General features: G+C 39.4%; 1 protein-coding gene across 4 annotated transcripts in view; it reads right to left on the reverse strand.

Moving 5' to 3' along the window:
- BTBD10 (BTB domain containing 10) overlaps positions 1 to 6,950 on the reverse strand; it is a 65,538-nt gene extending 58,588 nt beyond the window's left edge. For 2 of the 4 annotated variants that reach the window (XR_012497526.2, XM_074336027.2), the window contains exon 1: positions 6,756 to 6,950. The gene's annotated coding sequence lies outside the window, so the exon portion shown is untranslated. The remainder of the gene's footprint in view (positions 1 to 6,755) is intronic. The other 2 variants (XM_074336024.2, XM_019729548.3) reach the window with 1 other exon arrangement.
- Between the last annotated feature and the right edge of the window lie 1,848 nt (positions 6,951 to 8,798).

An 8,798-nucleotide genomic window follows, 5' to 3' on the forward strand; every position in this document is an offset into this window, starting at 1 on the left:
CTTTTACAGTCAGAAAGAAAGTATATATACCTTTATATATATATATATATTTTTTTTAAATTATTCCAAAAACTCTACTTTTATAAGTAATTATTCAAAGTATTCATTGTAAAACAATTTCAAAATCAGTAAGTATTCAAGGTTACTGTTAAACAGTATCATTCATCAGGGAAGAAAAGATAATCAAAGATGTCATGTCACTTTTCTTCCTAAATGATACTTTTTCCCTTTCTTAATGTTTTGAGTTCAACTAACTTGAAAAGTAGCATACATATATATATGCATATAAATACTGCATGTATATTGTCACACCAGTACTATGTATATACTACATATATACAAAATATAGAAATGAAAAAGAGATTGGAAATTCTACTGTTTTCTACATACGGCACAACGAACAAGCTTCTCATACACTTCAGAAGTACAAGCAACCTACATAAGACCCGGTATTCTATTCTATTCTATAAGACCGGGTCTTATATTAATTTTTGCTCCAAAAGAAGCATTAGATCTGATTGTCTGGCTAGGTCTTATTTTCGGGGAAACACGGTAGGTAGTAGGGAGATCACTGGAATAAACAATTCAGAATCAGGAGACTAAGACCTGTATTGTAGTCTCGGCTTTCCCGCTACCAGCCAGTATCTTTTATCAAAATCAGGTAAGGGGGCTTAATCTGCATGTCAGTTTTCTCTTCCAAAAATCAGAGTTAGTGATTTAAGTACTTTCAGTATTATGGTTTTTTATTCCACTACTCTCTAATAACTAAATATTCTCTTAAAAGAGAAACTCAGGCAATCTGGAATATTCAAGAAGAAGGAAACAATAATGCCATACAGTTATTTACCCATCTTATAGGAACGTCCTTAAGAAAACTAAATTAACGAACGAAGAACCAAAGGAACAGAGCATGTAGCATTGCTTGCTCTCTAAATGTGAGAAAAATAAAATTCAAGCCTGCACTGTATAAAGCAAACTGCCCGGAATGAAATAATTATCTTTAAAATAATTCAGCACTATTTGTATGACCACCCATAAATGAAAAAATTATAAAAATGTTTTGTCGCACAATTTTGCACCTGAGATTGTTCCTCAAGTATCTAAGCTTTAAAATTTATTTTTAAGATGATATTTAATGTAATCTACAAATAGAAAACTCAGAATAATTTTCTATTCATCTGCTACTAACAAAGAGTCAAAGATCTTTAAGGAAAATAGAGCAAGTTAATAAAAATAAAAGTTTTATTTTTTAGAAGTAGTTAACCGCATCCCAATAAATGATTTTTAAAATGCCACACCATCTCTCTCTTCAATCTATTCTCCTTTCCCTTTTCTCTACTATTTCACCTGGCTTTCAACTTACATAGAATACGAGGTATCAGTCAACGAATGCCAACATGAAAAGCAAGAAAAAGAGCTTCCTATTGTTCAATGATGACTAGAAAAAGAAAAGAAAAACCTTTGTAATTTCCAGTGCAAGAGTCATATTGGCAAGGCTGTAAATACCGTAATTTGAACTTGTTCCCTCCAAATGAAAGAGAGATGTAAATGTAAATTTACCTGATGGATGTGTTTTAAGATCACTGGCCAGAATGCTATGTTCTAAGCATAAACAAGAACAAAGTGATAACAAGTTACTTCATTTTACTATTTACACAGCACTTGTATATATTTTAGTTCATTTCATTCTTAAATTCCTGACAATTGTGTTCTAGCTCCATTTTTCATGTGAGGAAACAAAGGCTCACTGAGGTTAACTTTTATATTATAAAGCTAAAAGCTGGCTTTAAACCCAGATCTAAATTATCCCAAATAAGATATTCCAAGCAAAAAAGTATGACAGCAATTTAAAATGAACTTAGAAAAGTGTTATTCAGTTTCTAACCAAGTAGTATTTCAGTAATTCACTATGACAGACTCTCACCCCTAAAACAAATACTAAATGTTAATTTCAGTTTGTGACCATAAATACTAACAGATCATTCATTTCAACTACAAAGATAAAAATACCACGTTATCAGATAGCTTACATTATTTAACAGAAAAATATAATTAAACTATTAAAGGTAAAGATACTTTTATCGGCAAAGATATCTTTTAGCATCTTACTAACCTTAAGAAATCTACGGTGACACAGATCACATATTTGACGTAAAATCTTTCCTCTCTTATGTTCATCAAGTTCCTACTATTTCAAGCACAGTAGTCCCCCCTTATCCACGGTTTCATTTGCATGGTTTCATTTACCTGAAATCAACTCCTATGTTAAACGGAAAATTCCAGAAATAAACAATTCCTAAGTTTTAAACTGCACACCATTCTGAATAGCGTGATGAAATCCCTCACAGTCACTGTCTGGCTTCCTTCATCCTGCCAGGGACGTAAATCATCCTTCTGTCCAGCATCCCGACTCTGTACACACTACCTGCCCACCGGTCAGTCCATAGCCTTCTAGGTTATTGGATCACTGCAGCGGTATCACAGTACTTGTGTTCAGGTCACCCTTATTTTACTTAATAGTGGACACAAAGTACAAGCATAGTGATGCTGGCAATTCGGACATGCCAAAGTGAAGGCAAAAAAATGCTTCCATTAAGTGAAAAGGTGAACATTCTCAACTTACTAGGTTGGTGCAAAAGTAATTGTGGTTTAAAGGTTAAAAATTGTAAAAACCACAATTACTTTTGTACCAACTTAATATCAAGGAAAAAGAAACTGTATGCTTAGGTTGCTAAGATCTATGATAAGAATGAATCTATCTGTGAAATTGTAAAGAAGGAAAAAGAAATTCTTGTTAGTTTTGCTGTTGCACCTCACACTGCAAATTACAGCCACAGCTCATGGTAAGTGCTTAGTGAAGACTGAAAAGGCATTAGATTTGTGGGTAGAAGACATGAACAGAAAATGTGTTTGTGGACCAGGGGGTTCAGTACTGCCCGTGGTTTCAGGCATCCACTGTGGGTCTTGGAACATATTCCCTATAGATAAGAGGGGACTACTGTACTCAGCTCATTATATTCCCACTGCCGGCAATTACATTCACCAACCTCTTAATCCTCTCCCAGAGAGCATCTCTTTGAATTCTGATTGCTTACCTCAGAGTTCTAAATTGCTACCTGCTTAGCAAGGTACGTCTCAGTTTCAAGGATGCCCCAATAAATCAGAGCAAGCCATAGTAGGGGAAATGCAACATTAGTTTGAACCCTAATAAACATTCTATCCAAGAAAAAATATTTTAAGTAGTTCTTCCTCCATTAATGATCATCTACAACTACCTCTTCCTCTCTTACTGTGGGTTCACAACCAACAAAGAAACAAAATAATAAATGACTCAGACAGATAAAAACATAACTGAAACCAGTGACTAAAAAAGCTTCCTATTAAGTTCAATTGTAAATTAAACTTACTGGGAACTGCAGATGTTCCAGTTGCTTTTCCCTCATAGGGTCCTGCTTGCTAAAAGAAATCTACCACACAGAGCAGTAGAAGATGGATAGCCTAAGAATTGGGAGCTCCAAAAATAGAACCAGGTCACTGAGCAAAAGCATACTCAATTCCTTCCCCTGGCCTCACTTAATCCTCCCTTGGGGAGGCATCTGAAGGGGGTATAAGAAGAAGGGGAAAAGTTACTTCTAAGAAAGAACCTCCTACTTTACCAGGGAGAGGAAAATGATGGCTCCCCCTCAACTAACATAATCTCCAAATATACAAGATTCTGCAGAATGGTTTTAAAATCCGCAAGCAGGAACGTCTCAAACATAATCTCCTCCTGTTTCACTTCCTATAGCAGAAAGTCAGGGACTGAATGAAGGAATAGTAAACTAACTTGACCTGAGAAGACTGGGCTAAAAGAAAAAAATCAAGTCTGCAAACTCCGAATGTATAATAGTCCTGATTAAAAACCAATGTTCTATGTAGTCTTCACATGAGTTATGATCAATTTAGTCGAAAAGGCAGAGATCTTAGTAAAACTGCACAGTAGACAAAAGAGTATTGAACTATTTTATCCTCCTTTACCAAACTCCCTCACCTAGCCTCCTCGCTTACCCTCTTCCCCATCAAAGACCCTCACCTTGCCCTCTATGTGCCTAGGGTCCATTTCATTCTTAGGTCCGACCTCTAAATTCCCTTTCCTCACAGTCTGAGTATGAATTAGATTATGTGATTAAAGTACTTCACACTAATGGATAAATGTGGTTTAATCCACCAGGGTTCAATTCTACAAATATCATTAAGCTCTACTATGTATAAGGCACTGTGTTTAACCTATCAAAGTGCCTATTGTTCTTACAAGAAAAATTAGTAATTTTTTTTAACTAGTAATCTTTTAATAGACAATGTGAGAAAAGCACATGAGTGCCTATTTCACATCACATTCTCCCCATTCCATTTTTTTCCATCCCAATAACCCCCCCCACCCCCACCCCAAGAGCCAGGGAATAAAATCCAAGGAATCGATACTGCTTCCAGTAAAATTCAATGACTGGGAAGACAATGTGGGATTAAGGTACAGCAAACATTAATCATTCAAAACCATAGCTGAATTGCGGAGGTCTCCTGGATTTAATTTTACATATTAATTGCAAATACAATAAAGAACTCTCAATAAGTCAATTTCCTTACAAGATAGCTATAAATTAGCATTGCTCAGAACCCTGAGTCATTAAGCCATAAATACTGAGAGGTTTTTTTCTTCAGTTATTTCCAGTTAAAATGTTAATAAGTATCAGTTCAATTTGCCCTACTGAATTTAAAGGCTATTAAACTTGCCTATTAAACTTATCTACTGTTTTCAATTAGACTTGACATTTTTCTCAAGTCCTCCTAGGTTTGAAATTCCAAACTAATTAGCATACTTTAAATTTTTTTTTTTCAGCTGTAAAACTTATTAATTCTCACCTATAACAGAGGTCCTAAATTGGATACAACTACTGACAGGTTTGGGTTTGGTTGGGCCATATGAAGCTATTTTTAGTTGTTATTATTCATTGCCAATATTTTTAAAAATCAAGAGGCTGCAAGCAAAAATGTCAATTTCCTGTGTTCTCTCGAGAAAGCTGAAGCCTCTGGAGAAAGACCCACATTCATGTAAGGCGTTAATCAGGTAGGCCTGAGAACTGGTGTCCCTCTTAAATAAGGCATAAACTCTCTAGTACATTTCACTTGTTTTCATTTTCATCTGCCTACTACCTGAAGGCATGTGAGTGTACTATTCGTAAACTAGTTCTTTGAAAGGTACATAAATAATTTCCAGATCACTTCCACACTTCAAGTCATCTAAATGTAAAAAGCCAAAGACTAACTGTTTGCTCCTTCATAGTTAATTAAAAACTCACAAGGCTTAGAAAAAAGGGTGAGAAAGAAAAAAACTCAGATTGGTAGAAGGGTAACATACACAAGGAAAAAAGCTCATCCCACAGCTTTCATGGGAGAGAAGGGGAAAAGGCGAGAACTGAGACCCTAAAAACTTTCCTGATTGGATCCATGGATCCTCTTAAGGATTTAGAACCTCCTTTCCCGCTTTCCCTTTATGTATAACAATACCAGTTAGGTCATAAATACTGAGAAATGTTAGGAAAATTTATGAAACACACACCTTCAAAAATAATTCTCCTCACACACTTTTTTAACAGTCTTAATCCACCATCAAATCCTTTTCCAAGTATACTGCTTTCTGCTTTGCATTCAAATGACAACTGCAGTCTTCATTTTCAATACTTGGACTTCAGTCCGGGATGGGCTCTCCCGTACAGAAAATTATTTTGGCCCTGTTATTGCACTCTTTATTATATATCTCTTATTTCAATGTCTACAGTCTATTTAATTCGAAATCTATCCTGTAACCTCCTATCTAAATCTTGATCATATCTGTGTAGTTGGGGAAGGGGGCGGTGTGCTCTATTGTCTAAATAAAGTCAATACACCATGCTGCTTCATTAACTGTTAGTTTAAATAAAAAGCATGAAAACTCTTAAAGATAAAAAAATTTAGTAATTTTTATACGCTAAGTATACAAAGTGACAAACAGGTGAGGCTCTATCTTTAGCATGTCTCGATTAATGTCTTTTCATCATGGACTCAAAATAGGAGAAAGGAGAAGTACGAAGTCTGTGAGGACCAGGGATGGTCACACCGCCTCCACATTAACAAATGACTGATGCCTCACCTCCCCGCACCCCATTCAGGAGGATAAAGGGTGTTAGGAAAACTTGCATCTGAAGAACAAAAAAATTAGCTTTTCTGAGCAAGTTTTGGGAAAACAAAGGTTTACCATACGTGATACTGTTACATTTTAAAACCACACAGCACATTAGGTCTCACTCCAATTCACCAAAAGGGAGACTACCTGCCACCTGATCCCCTATTGTGATGCGCCCTCCTCAGGATGTCGCTGCGTTAGCCCAGGGATGATAGAAAAGGGGCGGGGCACGGGTTTACTCTGCCCAGGAAAGGAGGGATTAGGGTATCACCTACACCCCTGGGGAAAGGCCTCAAGACTCCCCAAAACAGCACCCCGAACCCAAGTCCCACCCCTGCTTCTCCGAACTGGGTGCCAGCAGCCGGAGCCCAGAACCCCACCCACGGTCCCCTTGCAGAGTCCGAGATGAGCAGACCACCGCCGAAGCAGCCCAGCTCTCAAGCCCAGATTCGCCCTCCTCCCCCTTCCTCCTCGGCCCCCTCCAAGCCCAGCCTCCGCCTCCGCCTCCGCCGCGGCTCCCACCGAGTTCCCCAGCTACGTCCAGTCACCCTCGAACCTGTAGTCCGCGTTGAGCGTCCACTGAGGGCCTAGGGAAAAGGCCGGAGCTAGCGACACCTCTGCTTCCTCCTCTACTGGAGCCCTCCGTAGCTGTCTGTGGTGGCGGCTTCTCAGACAGCCGCCGCGGCTACCAAGAGCCGCCCGGCAGGTTGCAGGCCGGCTCCTAAGCCTCTTCTCGCGAGAGCCCCGCAGTCTGAAGAGGCGAGACTAGCTGCGTTCTCGCGAGAATGGTGGCTCACCGCCCAGGGGTGGGCGGGGCGCTAACTGTGAAGACAGTTGAGCGAGCCGCCGCCTGGGGTGGGCGTTCAGCCCGGGGGCTGGTGCCGCAGGGTGGAAGGCACGGGTGCACACAGACTTCAGCTGGCGATCCACAGCGAGTCCCGAGCTTGAGTGGCTGCGACCAGAGTTATACCCCCCCAAACCTATGAATCGCGTGTCTTTTTCTTCTATTTCCTATCACCGTTAGAAAAAAGCAGACCGCGTCTTCCAGCCCAGAGTTGGAGAAATACCTCTGGGATCCTTCGTTTGCTCAACTGGGCAAACTCCGAGATCGCTCTTAGCCCCACACAGCTGGCGGGTATTAACCGATCGGAGTTCATGAAAGGCGGGCGTTGTGAGGGACACTGTCTATTCCCTAATATCCACAGCTGTTTGTTTTTAAACGCTGGGCTGGCGGGAACTGGCGTGCCCGCTGTAACTCCTGAAGCTGGGCCGCCTGTTGAACGTGGCGAGTAAACTGGATGGGGTATTGCTCCCTGTGGGCAGCAAGTTGCAAGGAATAGTTTCAGTCATTCAACTTGACTGAGCCTACCGTGTGCCAGATGCTGGACTATACCAACCGGGGAAAATACAAGACACGATCTCCGCCCTCGAAGCTCACACGGCGGTAGATAGGGGGGCGGCGAGACCCACCCCAAAACATAATCCCATATGCTGCCATGAAAGCCGAGCTGCTCGCAGTGAGCTGCGGGAACAGAAAGGAAAAACCGGCTCTGCCTGTCACGTTGAGGAAGACTCCGTCAGAGGGTGACATTTGAGCTGAATCTTGAAGGATGAGTAAGAACTCCAGTTTTTAGAAGAGTGGGAGGGGCTTTGCAAGCAGAGGAAGTAAAGGGGAAGAGGACCTTGTTTGAGTAATTTAAGATCTGGTTTGAGTAATTTGTTATGAAAACAGATTTTGCGGAAAGAACTTTTGTTGAAAAACTTTTAATCCTTGTTTAGTTCGGGCGAGAAAAAAGTCCCTCCCAGCTGCCACGTGTGATAACCAAAGTGTTTTCCAAGCCAATGTTTATTTATGCTAAGGAGATGAACAGTCGAGTATGCACATGTATAATAGGATAGCGAACATCCTCTTCCTCATCTAAGTGTCCTTAGATATCAGAGACCTAAAGGAAAGAGACGTTATAGTCATAGTATACCAAGTTATTATTATTGCCAACATTCTGCTAAATTTGAAATTGCCAATAATCTGTGAAGATTTCTAAGTAAGAAGAACAATCTAAACAGAAATTTTGTAATACAGGTAATCCCATGGAGAAATGTAAAAAAAAGAAAAAAGAAAAAAAAACATTCACAGGCAACCAAACAACAAAAACCTCACCAATCTTATTATCAAATTTTTCTTCTATAAACCAAGATCAAAGGAGGTAATTCTATCGTCCAGTTAGTGAGGACTGTCAAATAGGAATTATTTCTCTACATCAAAATCAAAGCCATCATTTCCTAAAGAAAGTCTCTGGTATTCTACTACATAGTTTTCACCAATCTCTTTTTAGATACATAAATGCTCATACTATTATCTATATCTATGTATATTATAGTTTCATTTGGCTCACCCTACTCTTCCTATAAATAAGCCCCCAACACTTAATAAGAAAAATGTAGTTCTAACCTTGCTGGGGGCCAATCAGGTGCTCTGCTTAGCATAATTCAAAAGTTCTAGTCCAAGTTCTAGGAATTTTCGAGGAAACATTGGAAGAATTATACCAACAAAAGATTTCAGATGAAATATGGAGATTTTGTCAAACTATTTTATCTTGCT

Source organism: Rhinolophus sinicus, chromosome 14, assembly GCF_057876585.1.
Source record: "Rhinolophus sinicus isolate RSI-liver-muscle chromosome 14, RSI-T2T, whole genome shotgun sequence".
Lineage (NCBI taxonomy): Eukaryota > Metazoa > Chordata > Mammalia > Chiroptera > Rhinolophidae > Rhinolophus > Rhinolophus sinicus.